Below are 17361 nucleotides of genomic sequence, written 5' to 3' on the forward strand. Positions count from 1 at the left end.
TAAGCTAAGGACCCTGGGACTAAACACCTCCCCCTGCAACTGGATCCTGGACTTCCTGACGGGCCGCCCCCAGGTGATAAGGGTAGGTAACAACACATCCGCCACGCTGATCCTCAACACAGGGGCCCCTCAGGGGTGCGTGCTCAGTCCCCTCCTGTAATCCCTGTTCCCTCATGACTGCACGGCCAGGCATGACTCCAACACCATCATTAAGTTTGCCGATAACACAACAGTGGTAGGCCTGATCACCGACAACGACGAGACAGCCTATAGGGAGGAGGTCAGAGACTTGACCGTGTGGTGCCAGGACAACAACCTCTCCCTCAACGTGATCAAGACAAAGGAGATGATTGTGGACTACAGGAAAAGGAGGACTGAGCACACCCCCATTCTCATCGACGGAGCGGTAGTGGAGCAGGTTGAGAGCTTCAAATTCCTTTGTGTCCACATTACCAACAAACTAACATAGTCCAAGCACACCAAGACAGTTGTGAAGAGGGAACGACAAAACCTATTTCCCCTCAGGAGACTGAAAAGATTTGGCATGGGTCCTCAGATCCTCAAAAGGTTCTACAGCTGCACCATCGAGAGCATCCTGACTGGTTGCATGGCAACTGCTCGGCCTTTGACCGCAAGGCACTACAGAGGGTAGGGCGAACGGCCTAGTGCATCACTGGGGCTAAGCTGCCTGCCATCCAGGACCTCTACACCAGGCGGTGTCAGAGGAAGGGCCTAAAAATTGTCAAAGACTCCAGCCACCCTAGTCATAGAATGTTTTCTCTGCTACCGCACAGCAAGTGATACCTAAACAGCTTCTACCCCCAAGCCATAATACTTCCTGAACATCTAATCAAATGGCTACCCAGACTATTTGCATTGTCCCCCCCCCTCTTTTACGCCACTGCTACCCTCTGCTATTATCAATGCATAACCACTTTAATAACTCTACCTACATGTACATATTACCTCAGTTACCTCGACTAACCAGTGCCCACGCACATTGACTCTGTACCAGTACCCCCTGTATATAGTCTCGCTATTGTTATTTTACTGCTGCTCTTTAATTACTTGTTCCTTTTATTTCTTATTCTCATCCGGACTTTTTTGAACTGCATTGTTGGTTAGGGGCTTGTAAGTAAGCATTTCACTGTAAGGTCTACACCTGTTGTATTCGGCGCATGTGACTAATAAAATTTGATTTGATCCCTCACCCTGGACCCATCTTCCTCTACTACTCTCTTCACTGCCTCTGCATACGACACCTTCTGCACTACTTTGATCCTGGCAACCTCAACCTGCCTTTCTCTCATCGGATACCTCTAATCTCCAGCATCATGGGTACCCCTACAGTTTACACATGTTGGGTGGTCCTTTGCATGGGGTGATGTAAGTTTCCTTTAACAATCAGTCTTCCAGATAGATGACACAGACACAGGAACCTTGGTATAAAACTCTTTAGTAATAAAATGCAATTGCAGACAGATTCACATACAGAATACCTCAGTAGTCTATAGTAAAGATCTGTGTGGCGAAACAGGAGACAACGCTCCTTATACTAGTTGGTGTGGACAACCTACTGTCAATCATACCTAAACATTGCTGCATTGGATTAGATACAAAGTATCTAAGATGAGAAAAACATTTCTAGACTGTGGTTTCTCACTCTACTATCTCGGCCTTGAGGCTGTGTGACTATCAGCAGGTGCAGACAATTCTCAGCCTGAGAACTAAAGCAGTACATCTCCATTTACCCATTACTTTTCCATCATTGCGCATTGCAAGCATACAAAGTTTATCACATATATATAGTAATCATGGCATTGATGTAACACTCATAAAATACAACATTCCACAGGCCTGATCTGTCTCTGCCATTGGTCTACTCATTGAACCAAACAACTCTCTCATGGATTTGGGTTTAGACAAAATGAACACTGTAGTCCCATTTGGGGACACTTTTCTACCTAAGTCTCGAACAAACTTTACCCACGTGTTGACAGGGCCGGCTTCACCCACACAAACAAGTAGTATGGATAGAGCCAACACAGTCAACCACCAACGACCACATGCTGTCGTCTTCCCTCCCTTATACCGCCTAAGGGTTTGTTTATTTACAACATAACCTTGCTGATCATGTGAAACAGTTGCTTCTTCAGTGCTTTGGTCTGGCCCTTCATCTTTTTCAAGTCTTTGGTCTCGACTCACATCTGCTTCTGCCTCTTGTTTCAGGCTGTGTCTGGCTCCATCATCTCCTGTGGGCTGAACACCTTCTGGCAGTGGGGCAGGTGGTGCCAGCCGGACCTTTCCTGGACTCTGACCGCTGTTGGTGTTGCCATGGTTACCTGGAATGGCCCCATCCATCTTGGCTGGTTCCATTTTCTTCCATTTTCTTCCATTTTGACCCAGTCTCCAACCTCCACAGGCAGGTAGTCGGGGTCCTCATCTGGTACCTCCTCCTGAGCTTTCTTAGTGTGAGAGTGGAGAGATCTGACAATAGTAGTTAGCTCTTTCATGTACTCTAAGTGTTCTACTTCAGCTAGAGTGAGGTCTATTTGTCTGTCTGGGTCAAGTTTACAACCCTGCTGTTGCCATACCAAATGAGAATCAACATCCAAAGCCTGTTTAGATGCCAAATCATCAGTGTCTTTCTCAACAGTAGCAGAAAAGAACATGGAGTGGCTATGACACTTCGAGGCAGCCAATTTAGCACCTCATCTGCCATGGCGTTACCCATACTCACACAATCTTTCCCCCCAGTGTGAGCAGCAACCTTCACAATAGCCAAGGGCAGAGGGCAGCGTCATAGCCTCCAAGAGATCTAAAACCATAGTTCTATTACGAATAGGACTTCCACAAGCATTGTGAAAACCCCTACTCCTCCAGACACCACACCAGGAGAGACAAACCCCTATTGCATAAGCAGAATCAGAGAAAATTGTAACCGTTTTCCCTTCTCCCATTTTACAGGCAGTGGTTAGTGCCAGAAGTTCAGCCTGTTGATCTGAGAAAGTATCTGGTAATGGTTGTTGTATGTGAGTGGTTCTATCAATTGTCACAATACCAAACCCTGCATGTTTCTTCCCTGTAGTTTGATCTATATATGCAGAACCGTACACGAAAAGCTCCAAGTCGGCATCAGTCAGGGCAGTGTCAGAGAGGTCAGGCTGGTACACCTAAGCAAGAACAGTGGGCTCCAGTGTCAATTAAGAATGGGACAGTTCTTCCACGTACCCAAAGTTTGATAACTGGTCCTTTTTCCCCCATCTTTGAATATGTACTGGGGACACTGGAGGAAAGGGTCTGGGCCTCTTCATTGCTGATCGTCAGGAAAATAGGAACTGTTGGTTTTCTGATTTCCTTGTGGCCAGACACCTCCTCTTCCCCCTCTCTGTGGTTGATTTCCTCCGTGTCCTCCTTGGTGGCCAGGACCAGGCTGGTAACCTCCTTGTGCCTGCTAGGGAGGTCCTCCATAGGTTTGGGGTTGCTGCTGATATCCACCTTGTTGTTGGTATCCTCCTCTGTTTCCTCCTCTGAAATTTCCTCTCCCTCTTCGGTTCACTCCAGGTGTTGTAGCCCATCCTTGATATTGAGGATTTTGTGGACATTGGTTACTCATGTGTCCAAATTGTCCACACCCGCAGCATTGCATAGGTGGCATTCTGGGTGATGGTGGGCCCCGTGGTTGTGGGTTCCCATAGGTCTGAGGGGGAAATTGTACAAAAGGCACTATGGGCTGTGGTTGCGGTGCAGGTCCTCTTGGGGGCGCTGTAGGAGCAAGAGTGTTCATCATCACCATGTCAGGCTCACCTCAATTACGCTTCTCCAATTGAACCAATCGGGCCTTTTTTACTGCACCATCAAGCCCCTGTTTTCTTGGTTTCTCTGCTTGTTTATCACAAAGCCAGTTCTGGCAGTGGTGTCTCATATAATCCTCGCGTTCTCCACCCGCCTTTCTATCCCAGCCCACGACATCCCTCAGTTGCGTCTGTACTTTTTCTGGGAGGTTGCGGCAGGCGGTGTCATAAAACATGTTCCTCGGTGGCTTCAGAATGGTCATGGCGCTCTCCCAATTCCTCAAGCCATTTCTGTTTCAGGTTATCTATTCAATCTCCGAAATCTGAGTCGGGTCCAAATTTATAGTCAGATAGTCTACTCATGTCTCGCATGGTAGGGAACATATCTCTCAAGCAGTCCCATAGGTGTTGTCTGCACTGGCTTAACTCCAGCTCAGCGGGTTGAGCTGTTAACCCACAACGGATCATTAAATCAGTGAGCTGTCCATGGGTGAGTGCCCGGGATAAAATTACCTTCATATCTCCAAGGCATAGGGTCTGGTGGCCGCTCCTTTCAACATTCTTGGTAGGGATTTAGCAGCAATTGCAATATCTCCAAAACTCCAGGGTTTGTATTCAGCATACATTTAAACCCCCCCCCCCCCCACCCCAAATGTTCCTGTGACTGGATATCTGTAGTTTTCTTCTGTTTTTGTCCATTTACAAAACACCCAGTCCACGTTGGTTCTCAAGTAGGGATATTTGTCCTGCAAATATTGTTTAGGACTATTATGTTTCGTTGATGTGGGACCCACTGTCTCTGCACTGCCTTTGGTTGAATCTGTCATGGTGCCCCGTGATTTTGTTTTAATCAGGTTCTATGTAATGTGGACTGAGTGACTTATCTGTATGGTAGTGTAGAAAAACCCAGTTCTATCCCCGTATACGGGTAGTAGAACCCAACATAGGATGATATACCCAACGCAGTTCTATTGTCTCTCACCCCTCTTCTTCTTTAGTTTCACTACATTCATTCACTAACAACGCTACTGTAAATGGTTCCACACACGTGTGGTAAATAACCACAATTGGTTTCAATTGTATTTTAACTTCAGTACGGGGGTCTCCCCGTTTCCTCTCCTGTGGATGTAATGGAAGAGTAAAGTCACAACATGTCTTTCTCAAAACTCAATTCGCAAATGTATCCCTTCTTGTACTAGTCTTAGAGACTTGTTGTCTATACCAGTCTAGATTTATTTCAGTTCATAGAAATTCTTGATATTGACTAGCATATTTCCATTCACTGTTAGCAAATACACTCAACTCATACAACAATTGTCCCACACAAAATCTATAATCCCACCAATTATACATATATCAAAACAAAACCAGTGTCTTCCCTCAGGTAAGAACACCATACATAAAACCAGTGTCTTCCCTCAGGTAAGAACACCATACATAAAACCAGTGTCTTCCCTCAGGTAAGAACACCATACATAAAACCAGTGTCTTCCCTCAGGTAAGAACACCATACATAAAACCAGTGTCTTCCCTCAGGTAAGGACACCATACATAAAACCAGTGTCTTCCCTCAGGTAAGGACACCATACATAAAACCAGTGTCTTCCCTCAGGTAAGAACACCATACATAAAACCAGTGTCTTCCCTCAGGTAAGGACACCATACATAAAACCAGTGTCTTCCCTCAGGTAAGGACACCATACATAAAACCAGTGTCTTCCCTCAGGTAAGGACACCATACATAAAACCAGTGTCTTCCCTCAGGTAAGGACACCATACATAAAACCAGTGTCTTCCCTCAGGTAAGGACACCATACATAAAACCAGTGTCTTCCCTCAGGTAAGGACACCATACATAAAACCAGTGTCTTCCCTCAGGTAAGGACACCATACATAAAACCTGGGATTTTATGTCATTTATCACATACACAGAATTTTACGGGCTTGTACATACATTTAGGTATCGAGTGTTCCTGTAATTATCAACCCCATGAGTGAGGTGCCACTTACATACTGGAATGAGTCATCAACCACACAGGGATTTTTCTAATTTCAGACTTTTGGTTTAACAGACTTCTGCTTACCTAATAATTTGATGAGCTGCACAGTGGGACGAAGACCATTCAGAGGCAGTGGTCACCCACTCCTGGCAAGCTCACCAAATGTTGGGTGGTCCTTTACATGGGGGGGATGTAAGTTTCCTTTAACAATCAGTCTTCCAGGTACATGACACAGACACAGGAACCTTGGTATAAAACTCTTTAGTAATAAATTGCAATTGCAGACAGATTCACATACAGAAAACCTCAGTAGTCTATAGTAAAGATCTGTGTGGCGAAACAGGAGACAACGCTCCTTATACTAGTTGGTGTGGACAACCTACTGTCAATCATACCTAAACATTGTTGCATTGGATTAGATACAAAGTATCTAAGATGAGAAAAACATTTCTAGACTGTGGTTTCTCACTCTACTATCTCGGGCCTTGAGGCTGTGTGACTATCAGCAGGTGCAGACAATTCTCAGCCTGAAAACTAAAGCAGTACATCTCCATTTACCCATTACTTTTCCATCATTGCGCATTGCAAGCATACAAAGGTTATCACATATATACACAGTAATCATGGCATTGGTGTTCCCAGTTGTCTTGTCTTGAACTCACTGAAGTCTAAGATTTCCCAGTTCCGAGTTTCTAGTTTTTTTTGAACGCGGCAGAAGTCATGCTGAATTGACAGCATGGCGAATGTATTCAACCCTTTCTGGCCCATGGTGTTGGATGTTTATCCCTTTTAAGATTGGAAAAGAGACCCTTAAACCCAGATTTGGACCACACACCCACTACACTGAATAGCAGGCTAGTGATTGCTTTGCAACGCTTGCAGTTAGCCACTGATTCCTTTCAAACCACTCATTGTTGAATTTGCGATTTCCAACTTGTTGTGTAATGTTTATGTCCAATTAGCACCGATACGTTTTATCTATAATTTCTCTTCATATGACAAGGATTGAAAAGGATTTGCCAGTAGATTGTCAACTTGATTCATGATATTGACTGCTTGTCTAGCTTGCTAGCTAAGATTTTGAAAGTATGATGTCGACATGATCAGTCCAATCAAAGCTACGGTAGATATAATGTGATTTGACTTCATTCTATCTGTGGCCAATGACCTCGAGACTTCTTGGATGGGCACTTCTAATGTAACTCTATGGCAGCACCCAAGGGGCTTGAATTTACGAGCTCTCCCCCTAGATTCTGCGGGGACGTAGTGTCCCCATGAGTGACAGAACACTCAGCCAATCACGGCGCAACTAGAGAACATTAACCTCTACGCTCTGTAGGGGTTAATGGCTGCCCCTCCACCACAGAAAACACTGAGCTAGGCTGAAACACCTGCATTTTGGAGTTGCCTTACTCAAGAAAGCAAAAAAGAGACCATATTTGTATGTGTCTTTATTAATTCAAAGATGTATTTTTTTTACATTGTTTGCAAACTGACATGTGACATGTATTAATGGCAAAATAACATGCAAAACAATTTATTATTATTATTTATGTTGCTAAACAGGTGGGGCTCAAAACAGGTGCCCTGAATGATGGGTCCCCACTGAGCCTTGTACATTCCAGTCACAGCCCCTGTGACTACACTTTCCTCCCTTCTCTCAGTCACAGCCCTGTGACTACACTTTCCTCCCTTCTCTCTTGGCCTGATGACCTCCCTGCCCCCACCTTTTCCTGAATCTTATACAGGTGCCTTCCTCTTTCCACAACTCTTGCCATTTGTTTTTAACCACTGTTATCATCAACCCCTTGGCTTTCTGCTTTACTGATTGACAATTCCATGTCAACATTAGGATGTTTAAGAGCCTGCTTGGTGATAACATCCACCACCTCATTCCCCCTCTACTCCCACATGAGCTGGTACCCAGAGAAACATCACAAATACCGATAGGTTCATTGGGCAAAATAGTACAAAGCATCATCTGGATGTGTGCAACAACAGTTCAACATTCACCTTCTGCTACCATTTCTGTCAAGCCGTCTACGCATAGAGTTTAATGCACATGTTTGATAAATCCAACGTATGCACCACACCGAACGCACTACAACGCAATGCTGCAAGGCAAACGCAGTGTTCCATTGGAAATAAATGTACTTCTGGTGTACCAAAATCCAACGACACTGTCGGTGTGATCGTAGATTTCTTTTTTTTTTTTACAGAAATGTTTGAAATGCCTTGGCGATCGACTGGTTGGTGACCACTATTTCACAGACTTCGGTCAATTAACAGAACCTGTGAAATGGTCTAATTAGTTTGGGTCATTGGTTAATTCAATTCACCTGGTGCGCCATTAGCCTAGGCTATGAAAACACCATGTGGGTTGCCCAGGGAAACCTGCAATTGAACACTACGGTCATTACGACGTTTTTATAAAGGTCTTTGTTTGAAAATATACCAGTAGGTTTGGCTCGAAGTCTGTCGCACATTGTTTTAGCAGCTTAAGTTGAACGTTACGCACACTGAACTATCGACGCTTTTTGACCATGCATGCATCAAAGGCAGGTGTGTCTCTGCGTAACATTGCTCTGACTCCTGAAAGGATTCCTACCTTTATAATTCCGTCAAAGCTGCGATCTCCCCATGCACAGCTAGATTCAGAAACGGATCAGTCAAGACTGCTGTCCCCGAGCAGCCCCAACCAACACCTGTTCGCATCTACTCCATCCTCTCGGGTCCCTCGACTACCATCGACACCAACTATGAGGGCCAAGCTTCACGGGAACCTCTCACCAGGAGAGGACCTATCTGACCCATCCACCCGGGCTGCAATGTCCCTGCCACACGTCGACAAAGTCACCACCTCATATGGCTTCCGTGCACTCGCCCAGAGTCCATGTACGCGACGAAGGGAATCGCTATTCCACAAGGGTGCGACGACCACAGGACCTTCCTTTGAAACCAACATGGACTGTCTCTCTCGCACAACTCGTCCAAGTTCTTCTGTAGACGTTGGAGACAAGCGCAGGACCACAAGCACCAACTCCAACTTGGCTGATGCGCTCCCGAGCATGGCAGCCCCTTCTCCTTGTGTTCAGATTCTGAAGACCAGTAGAGCGGCTGGGCTACAGGTACTGTTCACCAAACCTCTAGCTGCTTTGAAAGCCTTAACACCAGTGCGTAGACGGAAGGACCAGGTCAAAACCCATGGATGGTCGTTGGAGAGCTAGGGTCCCGTTTTGCTACAACAGTGGCAGTCCAAATTGTTTCAATCCAAATGTATGTCATTTTTGTGAGATTTGTCAAAATAAATATATTTTAATTTGTCTCATCATTCCATTAAGACTAGTTTTTAATGTCTACTTTCATCTTTGGAGAATATGCCTATTGTCAATATCTGAAAGTAATGTTTGGATTGTCGACATACTCATCTACATAACAGGAAAGTCTTAGGTTTTTATATTACTGATTGTTGTTGTTCCATGGCTGCGCAGTGCCAAATAGTATGTCTGCTTTGAGTCCTTTCAGAAAGGACATATACATTCTAATGACTTATATTTGAGAATGTTCCTATGGTTACTTAATATTAAAAGGCCTTAACCCTAATTAAAACCCTATGCCTTTAAGTTGCTTGCTCTTTCTAACCCCACCCCTCTGGCAGAACCAGGAAGTCGCTCCTACAAACTTTCTGTTTTGAAAGAGAAACTGATTTGAGTCAGTCTTTGTGAGTGGAAAAATAGTCCAAATGGCTAAACAGGGAGTTCTGCTTGACCAGGATCAGTTCCGTTGTTCGGTCTGTCTGGATCTACTAAAGGAGCCGGTAACTACTGGCTGTGGACACAGTTACTGTAGGAGCTGTATTGAGGGCTGCTGGGATCAGGATGACCAGAGGGGTGTCTACAGCTGCCCCCAGTGCAGACAGACCTTCACTCCAAAACCTGCTCTGAGGAACAATGGCATGTTGGCTGAGGTGGTGGAGAAACTGAAGAAGGCAGGACTCCAGGCTGCTCCCCCTGTTTTGCGCTATGCTGGACCTGGAGATATGGCATGTGATTTCTGCACTGGGACCAGAAAGCCCTCATGTCCTGTCTGGTGTGTTTGGTGTCTTACTGTGAGACTCACCTCCAACCTCACTATGATATTCCTGGCCTAAAGAAGCACACGTTGGTCAAAGCCACTGCGCAACTACAGGAAAGGATCTGCTCTCATCATGACAAACTGCTGGAGGTTTACTGTCGTACCGACCAGAAGTGTATCTGTGTGCTGTGTATGGATGAACATAAAGGCCATGATACACTGTCAGTAGCAGCAGAGAGGACTGAGAAACAGGTAAAACTAGATCAACTTGTTGGTAAATCTCTGATAAACATCTAATCAGTCCTGGCTGGGTTGATACTATTTACCAACCTCAAACCTTGAGTGCATGTAGATTTTAACCTAGATTCTCCAAATGTATTACCATTTTACAAAGTCAAAAGCCATTGCTATTCTTTCTTTTTATTTAACTAGGCAAGTCAGTTATGAACAAATTATTATTTACAATGACGGCCTACCAAAAGGCAAAAGGCCTCCTGCGGGTACGGGGGCTGGGATTAAAAATATAGGACAAAACACACATCACGACGAGAGACAACACAACACTACATGAAGAGAGCCCAAGAAAACAACAGCATGGAAGCAACACATGACAACACAGAATGGTAGCAGCACAACATGGTAGCAGCACAAAACATGGTACAAACATTATTGGGCACAGACAACAGCACAAAGGGCAAGAAGGTAGAGACAACAACACATCACGCGAAGCAGCCACAACTGTCAGTAAGAGTGTCCATGATTGAGTCTTTGAATGAAGAGAGAACTGTCCAGTTTGAGTGTTTTGTTGCAGCTCGTTCCAGTCGCTAGCTGCAGCGAATTGAAAAGGTGAGCGACCCAAGGGTGTGTGCGCTTTGGGGACCGAGTGTTGAGAACGAGTGTTGTATGTGAAGGATGGCGGCTGCAGTAGATATCTCAGATAGGGGGGAGAGAGGCCTACGAGGGTTTTATAAATAAGCATCAACCAGTGGGTCTTGCGACGGGTATACAGAGATCACCAGTTTACAGAGGAGTATAGAGTGCAGTGATGTGCACTCTATACTAATCTGAATAACCTTTTGTGAGTCCACATTTAGTTTAAAGGGATAGTTCACTGTAGCTCCACTTTTTCTCCACAGACACAGCTGGGGATGAGTCAGCAGAAAGTCCAGCAGAGAGTCCAGCGGAGAGAGAAGGAGTTGAAGGAGCTCCAACAGGCTTTGGAGTCTCTCAAGGCAAGTACATTATTATTGACCAAAAGAGATGCACCGTGTCACTTCCTTCTTCCAGTCAGTCAGTGAGCGACGACGATTCAGTCCCCCTGAGCACCACTGTGGGGAACAGGCTGTCTTGGCTCCCAGTTAGCTAGGGAATACAGCATGCTGCTTAACATGGAGTCTTCTCTTCTCTGTCTGTGTGTCCTAACAGCGCTCTGCACGGGAAGCGGCAGAGGACAATGAGAGGATCTTTACAGAGCTGATCCGCTCCCTGGAGAAACTGCACACCGAGGCGAAGGAGCTGATAAAAGCCCAGGCGAAGGCTCTAGTGAGTCGTGCTGAAGGACTCCTGGAGCAACTGGAGCAGGAGATAGCTGAGCTAAAGAGGAAAGACACTGAGCTGGAGCAGCTCTCACACACAGAGGATCACATCCATTTCCTCCAAGTAACTGTATTGCAATTTGCCTTGTTACTTGGAATAACAAATTCTGTCAATGACCTTTCGACTATGTATTTCTCTCTCTGACTCGTTTTTAATTGTGTACTTTGGAGCATAGGCGTAATGTCCATTTCTGAATGTAAATATCTGCTCGCAAGTAACATTTGGATTGTCCAAATACAGCATGCCCTTGCTCAGTCGCACACTTCCTGTAATAAGGCAAGGGTGGCAAGCCCAGGGGCCATAGGCTATCAAACATCAAACACCTAAGAATCCTCTGAAAAAGCTGAAGTAAAAACGTTCTTCACTGAAGTCTTATTTGAATGATCCCTGTGATTTTCTCTTCTTAACTATTACTGTATTTCATATATCTACAAGACAACAGGAAAGTCTGAGGTTTTTAGAATACTGATGGCTTTTGTTTCGACTGTCTGCAGTGTTTTTTAAAATATATTAATTTCAGAAAGGACAGATAATACAGTACATTCTATACTTGAGAATGTTTCTACAATCATTTATTTCATGTTCTCTCTGTGTCTGTCTCTCTGTCTTCTCTCAGTCTTACTCCAATCCTAGTGTATCTTCAGACTTACCCGCTATCGTTGTTAGTCCTCATCAGTACTTTGGAGACGTGAGCGAGGCTGTGTCTGAGCTGAGAGAGAAACTACAAGGCTTCCTTAAAGGACAATGGACCAAGATCTCCATGCCAGGTGGGTTAAATAATACAGAACTAATACACATGGTAAAAACATCAACTTTAGACCCAAGGTCCCAGACTTAACGTTATACATGTGTAATATTGTAGGTAGGATGGTAACATTCCCCCTCTCTCTGTGAACATGTTTGTGTCTAGTGAATACAGTGGATGTTCTATTACCTCCAGAGCCCAAGACCAGAGAACAGTTCTTACAATGTGAGTCTCTTCATCCTGACGTAACTTACAATCTTTTTACTGACACTTCTCACACACCCTCATATTGAATTATACAGCAATGGTAAAAACTAGGTAGCTATCTGACTCCTGCACCGATTGGATCTCTGCTCTGCACTAATCAAAGACAGGGTACCGGCCAGGGTACAGTAAAATAGTATAGTATTATTCTCCCCTCATTGGTCTCTGCTCTGCTCTTCTTCCAGATTCCTGTCAGCTGACTCTGGACCCAAACACAGCACATTGCAACCTCTCTCTGTCTGATGGGAACAAAAAGATAACAGCTATACCAGGCCATTCATATCTTGACCATCCAGACAGATTCACTGACCGCTGCCAGGTGCTGTGCAGTGAGGGTCTGTCTGGACGATGTTACTGGGAGGTGGAGAGGAGTGGGAACGGGGTTTCTATAGCAGCCTCATATAAAGATATTAAGAGAACAGGTGGTAATGACTCAGTATTAGGACTCAATGACAAGTCCTGGAGTTTACAGTGTCATCATGGTGATTATCATTTCAGACGCAATAGTGTTGAGATTAAAGTATCAGGCTCTCAGTCCTCCAAAGTAGGAGTGTACCTGGATCACAAAGCAGGTTCTCTGTCCTTCTACAGTGTTTCTGGTACAATGAGCCTCCTCCACAGGGTCCAGACCACATTCACTCAGCCCCTCTATCCTGGGTTTTGCTTTGGTTATTTTGGAGATACTGCAGAGCTGTGTAAGTTGTAGAGGTTGCCTTACTGGATATGCTTTATCATGTACTTTAACCCTGTGCAATTATTGCATTCTGTGATTTAAGATGATATCTTTAGTCAATGTTTCAGTCTTGTACATTCACATTCATCTCCATGTATTCTCACTTTCATATAAATGAATAACAACTACTGTACTGCTATATTTTTTATTATGAAACACAGTAGGCCTTTTTTAATGGATTTCAATAAATTAAGACTGATTGTCTGGTGTTTTTACCCACTGATCCTTAGATTTGAATGTGTTAAAGGATATCTTTGCTTTTTTTTTGTTGACTTAATGTATCTCTATTTTCCTATTTAACCTGAAAGTAGTCTATTGGGCCAGGAGAAACTATCGAGCCATTAAGTCAACTGAAGCCACTTTTAACCAGGAATTTGGAATTAATGGGGCTTTCGGATCAAGTTCACAATTGCATCAACTAAATAATGCAGGCTATGTTATTCTCATGCAGTGAAACAACATTACCCGTTCCCAGTTCAGCGATTTCGTATCGAGTGGAATAAGACAACAATGAAAACAATAGGAGTGAATGGGGCATGCAGACCAAGTTTACCACTTTGAAATGATTTGTCCAGAAATGTTAAACTTGGTCTGCATGCCCCATTCAATCCTATCGTTGTTTTAAATTTTTTTTTTATCTCGATCCAATCAAAATGAAATCCCTGAACCGGGAGGGGGAATGTTGTTTCACTGCAAGAGAACAACATAGTTCATAATGCAGGCTATCTCTGAGCGAATGGAACTCTTGTTAGCGTAATTGTGAACTCTAGTCATTGCTGTCGTAATACTACTTCAGTGTGAAAACTCAACCTGAATCATACTTAACATGCAACACTCAATCTCTTATTTCAAGATAATCGTCAAACACATTACATAAGACTATATCTCCACACCACAGTTATTTTTTTAGCCCTTTTTTATTAATATAATCATTTAACATAGTTATGACCTTCAAGAGAGAGAGAGACGCCATGAACTCTTGCATGCTTTTTAGACGAACGGGGGAGGAATCTAAACCTAACCTTCTACATGTGCCTGGACACAGGTGCATCTCGTTGCTGGTGATTCAAGTGACGCACCTGACACATCCTCCTGATCCGTGTGCTTATCAATCAATTGGTGCGCTTGGTTGAGCTCGGGCGGTGTGTCGGTAGACAGAGATCCCGCTTTGGAGCCAACAGAATGACCCAAGAATGCACAATCCGATGTAAATCAAGCACATCTATTGTAAAAGGGTGTCTTTTTATTGTATATGTTTACCACAGGAGGTTGGTGGCACCTTAATTGGGGTGAATGGGCTTGCTGTAATGGCTGGAGTGGAATTAGTGGAATGGTATCAAATACAAACACACGGTCTCCATGTGTTTGATGCCGTTCCATTTGCTCTGTTCCTGCCATTATTATGAGCCGTCCTCCCCTCAGCAGCCTCCACTGATGTCTACAAATGCAATACTCCTTTTTCAATATTTCATTACTCTATATTCCTACTAAAGTCAAAGGCAGGGTGAATTGCATAGCACTGTAAAATATAAGTATAAAATATGTTCATGGCACAACTCCTAACATTGCCCAATAAAAAGTATGAGCTGGAGCACCCCCAGAGAACATTATCTAGTGTTGAGGTGCTGACTAACGGAGAATAAACTGGAAGTTAGAAAAACAAAGAGAGTCGCACACTCCACATGTATAACCTCCTAGTAAAAAAACACTGACGTTTAGCGATGCCGAAACGTTGGTGTTTTTTTACACAATAAACGACTGGGAGGTTATACTTATGAAGTGTCCAACTCTCTTTGTTTTTACAACTCTTCACATAAACATGGATGAATGTGAGTTACGCAACAACAATGTTTGTTAGTTTGAATGGTATTATGTTGCACGGAGGAGGCCATTGTACAGGTAATGGCCTCCTCCTATATTGTATTAATAGTCACAGTAGTCCAAACTGCTACATGAACAGTGTTAATGTTACACATTCAGCTTGAGGAAGAAAACAAAATAAGAACATAATATATAATGTTGCCACTCAGAAATGTGCCATATAATGTACTGTATTTGATGAGGTATTTGGGAACATTGTGGCTAAGTCAAGGGCCTGTACAGAGACATAGATAGACAGAGAATAGCGTAAGGCACCAAGCAAAGATACCAATACAACACTCCAAATTGTTTTATCGGAGTTTGAGCCTCTGTGACATTAGTTTAAGTTCAAATTTAAATTCAAGTTCAATTTGAACTGGCCCACATGTTGATGTGATACATACAGATGTAGAATCTTAATTTGATCAATCTTTTGTTGCTGAGAATTTTCCTGCAAAGCAAGAAATGCAAACTTTGAAATTTCAAATTTCAACCTCTACAAAAATGTCCATTAATTATAATCCAAATAATAATTAACATTTCCTGTTCCTGCAGGATTATTTTCCTGATATAGCAAACTGGCTCAAATTAAGATCCTACATCTGTAAGGGCCCTGTACATGTTGGCAGGTGTGACAGATAGGCAATGAATTGTCTGGGTGGTAGTTAAAAGGTTAAGGCTTTGCTGTAGGCTAGGGTTGCAGGGTTAGGAGTTAGCTGTATAGTTGCTGTGGATAAACAGTGTGCTCGTTGGGGTAGTTGGGACTAAACAGTGTGGTACTTGGGGTAGTTGCAGATAAACAGTGTGGTAGTAGGGGTAGTTGGGACTAAACAGTGGGGTAGTTGGGGCTAAACAGTGTGGTAGTTGGGGCTAAATAGTGGGGTAGTTGGGACTAAACAGTGGGGTAGTTGGGACTAAACAGTGGGGTAGTTGGGACTAAACAGTGGTGTAGTTGGGGCTAAACAGTGTGGTAGTTGGGGTAGTTGGGACTAAACAGTGTGGTAGTTGGGACTAAACAGTGTGGTAGTTGGGGTAGTTGGGACTAAACAGTGGGGTAGTTGGGACTAAACAGTGTGGTAGTTGGAGCTAAAAAGTGTGGTAGTTGGGACTAAACAGTGTGGTAGTTGGGGCTAAACAGGGTGGTAGTTGGGGCTAAACAGTGTGGTAGTAGGGGTAGTTGGGACTAAACAGTGTGGTAGTTGGGGCTAAACAGGGTGGTAGTAGGGGTAGTTGGGACTAAACAGTGGGGTAGTTGGGACTAAACAGTGTGGTAGTAGGGTAGTTGGGGCTAAACAGTGTGGTAGTTGGGACTAAACAGTGTGGTAGTAGGGGTAGTTGGGACTAAACAGTGTGGTAGTTGGGGCTAAACAGTGTGGTAGTTGGGACTAAACAGTGTGGTAGTAGGGGTAGTTGGGGCTAAACAGTGTGGTAGTTGGGACTAAACAGTGTGGTAGTAGGGGTAGTTGGGGCTAAACAGGGTGGTAGTTGGGGCTAAACAGTGTGGTAGTTGGGGTAGTTGGGGCTAAACAGTGTGGTAGTAGGGGTAGTTGGGGCTAAACAGTGTGGTAGTAGGGGTAGTTGGGGCTAAACAGTGTGGTAGTTGGGGCTAAACAGTGTGGTAGTAGGGGTAGTTGAGGCTAAACAGTGTGGTAGTTGGGGTAGTTGGGGCTAAACAGTGTGGTAGTAGGGGTAGTTGAGGCTAAACAGTGTGGTTGTTGGGGCTAAACAGTGTGGTAGTAGGGGTAGCTAGAAGCCTGTGTTTCAGACATAAGGAAGTGGATGGCTGCAAATTTTCTACTTTTAAACTCGGACAAAACAGAGATGCTTGTCCTAGGTCCCAAGAAACAAAGAGATCTTCTGTTGAATCTGACAATTAATCTGGATGGTTGTACAGTCGTCTCAAATAAAACTGTGAAGGACCTCGGCGTTACTCTGGACCCTGATCTCTCTTTTGAAGAACATATCAAGACTGCTTCAAGGACAGCTTTTTTCCATCTACGTAACATTGCAAAAATCAGAAACTTTCTGTCCAAAAATGACGCAGAAAAATTAATCCATGCTTTTGTTACTTCTAGGCTCGACTACTGCAATGCTCTACTTTCCGGCTACCCGGATAAAGCACTAAACAAACTTCAGTTAGTGCTAAATACGGCTGCTAGAATCCTGACTAGAACCAAAAAATTTGATCATATTACTCCAGTGCTAGCCTCCCTACACTGGCTTCCTGTTAAGGCAAGGGCTGATTTCAAGGTTTTACTGCTAACCTACAAAGCATTACATGGGCTTGCTCCTACC

At 44.1% G+C, this 17361-nt stretch overlaps 1 pseudogene; it reads left to right on the forward strand.

Annotated features, from left to right (window-relative positions):
- The first annotated feature begins 9478 nt into the window (after positions 1-9478).
- LOC115173620 (tripartite motif-containing protein 16-like) lies at positions 9479-13426 on the forward strand (annotated as a pseudogene).
- The last annotated feature ends 3935 nt before the right edge of the window (positions 13427-17361 follow it).

Source organism: Salmo trutta, chromosome 34, assembly GCF_901001165.1.
Source record: "Salmo trutta chromosome 34, fSalTru1.1, whole genome shotgun sequence".
NCBI lineage: Eukaryota > Metazoa > Chordata > Actinopteri > Salmoniformes > Salmonidae > Salmo > Salmo trutta.